Below are 2,671 nucleotides of genomic sequence, written 5' to 3'. Positions count from 1 at the left end.
TCCTCTTTTCTCTCTCTCTCCCATTTTCTTTCTCTCTCCTCTCCCTCCTTTCTCTCTCTCCCTTCTCTCTTCCTCTTTCTCTCTCTCTCTCTCTCTCTCTCTCTCTCTCCTTTTTTTCCTTTTCTCTCTCTCTCTCCTATTTCTCTCTCCCCTTCCCTTATTTCTCTCTCCTCTTCTCTCTCTTTCTTTGCCCTCCTCTCTCTCTTTCTCCTCTTTCTTTCCTTCCCTTCCTTTCTCTCTTTTCTCTTTCTCTCTCAACCTTCTCTCACTCTATATCCCTCTCTCTCTCTTTCTCTCTTCTCTCTCTCTTTCTCCCTTCTCTCTCTCTCTTCTCCCCCTCTTCTCTTTTTCTCTCAACCTTTTCTCTCTCTTATTTTGGAGAAAAGAGGGGGAGAGAGAGAAGAGGGATATAGAGTGAGAGAAGGTTGAGAGAGAAAGAAAAAAGAGAAAGGAAGGGAAGGAAAGAAAGAGGAGAAAGAGAGAGAGAAATAAGGGAAGGGGGAGAGAGAAATAGGAGAGAGAAAGAGAGAAAAGAAAAAAAAGGAGAGAGAGAGAGAGAGAAAGAGGAAGAGAGAGAGAGAATTATAAACTGGTTTAAAACCAGTTTCTTATATGACAAAGCAGTTTGGTTCAGTTTCTAAACCATTTAAAATGGTTTAGTGCAGTTTCAGTTCAGTTTATGGAAAAACTGAACCATGCACACCCCTAGTTCTTCCATTAGGGATGGCCATCATTTATGGGAGATCATCGTCTGAAATGCGGTGATTTATTGGTTTTCAGATACGAAGGTTACCTAAATTTCACCATGCAAGTATTTGACAAGAATAAATGTGAAAAACTGGGAGTTTAATTTTAAATGCAGTCAAAATTCAGTCAACTTTGATAATATAAGAGGTCACAAAAGAGATAGGAATGAGAAATCATCTCTCGATGTTATTGTTGAAGAGGCTACAAAGAAAATGAGAGGCAGCAATGCCGACAACTAGGAACTTAAGCTGAGTATAGTTGGGAAAGACATTGCAATATGAGTTAGTAAAACCTATTAGTATGTTCAAAGAAAAAGAAGAAACTTCCAGAGCATGTGCAACTAATGACATTCCGTTGCCTTTTCATGTGGGAAATAGCAATGAAGATGAAGGTAAAGTTTATTTTATTTATTTATTTGAGTCACACAGAAAAGGTCTACTAAAATTAATCCAATCTTGCATGATGAACTGGTACTTTAATTTCTATAAAATCTTAAACTCTTGTTTGCTTGAATTTTTCAATTCAATACAGATGCTAATCAATATATTCTGAATGGTATATCACTATCAAACTTAGCAGCACATGATGAAAAAAAAGTAGCTCGATCATTTACTTCATCTTTTCCATATTTTGTAAGGATCATGAAGAGCTTCAACGTTAGTGGTTCATATACTCTGTGGTGGGTTGCTACATTCCCTAGTTCTTAATTTGAGAAGGTTTTTAGTGAAATGTATTATAAATTGAGTTTTTAACAATTACAAATATTACTTCCTCTAACCATACGCATGCAAATATATACATGTGGATGTAAGTTACACACATAAAACTTTTCTTGATACTGATTTCTGGTGGGAATAATGCAGAATATCCCGTATCAGTTTTCGGTGGCACATCTCCCAAACTGCAAGATAAAGATTATCCTCTATAATTTGAAAGGAGAACATTGAACTGTTAATTCTGTGCCATCAACATGAGTGCATACAAGTCACACTCTCTGTGGAGGATGGATGGCCTTTGTGCGTGGCAATAACATAAAGGTTGGAGACGTCTGCATTTTTGAACTTGTGCATGAGTGTGAATTACTTGTTCGGATTGCTAGAGGTGGAAAAGATCTACAAGACCCGATTGCGAAACCAGATTTAAGTAAGCCTAGTGCAGGACAGCTCATTACTAGGATGATAATTTTTCTCACTAATAGCTAATTAATTAACTTAGTTAGCAATGCTAAAGGGACTATCTAACTTGATGCTGAGTCAGCTCATCACTTTTACAAATAACATAACTAACTATTAGTTACAACTTGTCAAAGTAGAATGTGCCAAAACAATAAAATTAACTAATTTATATTTTCATCATAAGCTATTCCAGATTAAATAACTGTATATTAATAGTAAAAAAATATATGAATTCACATATATAGGAAGATAATTTTAAGCGTTATGCTGTTTCTGTTTAAACTTTTGCTTTGAGATATACCAGTTTAGAATAATCTGCCCTGATTTTTTTTATTTATGATTTTTTATTTTTATTTTTATATAGATTCTCAATGTTTGAACGTATACAAAATTACTGTTAGATTTTGATTTAACAAGAGGACAAGGATATTTATAAGTTATTTGTATTAAAAATCTCTTAAATCTTATCTGTTATCATGAAAGATTTAAATAAGTTATAAATAATAAGGACGATGATTAGTTTCATAGTGATCACTTTGTTTTTGTAGTATTTGTTACTTAAGTATCATGGTTTAATATTTGCATTTATAAGTGTAGGTATGAGAAGGAAATCAGGCATCCTATTCCAAACCTTATAGGTGAAGAGTTGGCAGAGGCTCTGCTTATTCAGGTAGTGTAGTTTACTATTTATATATTATATGCAATGTATATTTTAGTAGTTGTTGATAATTAATTTCATTATCTTTTGT

At 34.0% G+C, this 2,671-nt stretch overlaps 1 long non-coding RNA gene across 1 annotated transcript; it reads left to right on the top strand.

The window, feature by feature from the left end:
• Positions 988–1,886, top strand: LOC110264095. Its single transcript, XR_002349827.1, has 2 exons — positions 988–1,138; positions 1,279–1,886. It is a non-coding gene; the product is annotated as an uncharacterized LOC110264095 (long non-coding RNA).

This window comes from Arachis ipaensis, chromosome B06 (genome assembly GCF_000816755.2).
Source record: "Arachis ipaensis cultivar K30076 chromosome B06, Araip1.1, whole genome shotgun sequence".
Classification (NCBI taxonomy): domain Eukaryota; kingdom Viridiplantae; phylum Streptophyta; class Magnoliopsida; order Fabales; family Fabaceae; genus Arachis; species Arachis ipaensis.
This window is presented reverse-complemented; position numbering and strand designations above follow the sequence as displayed.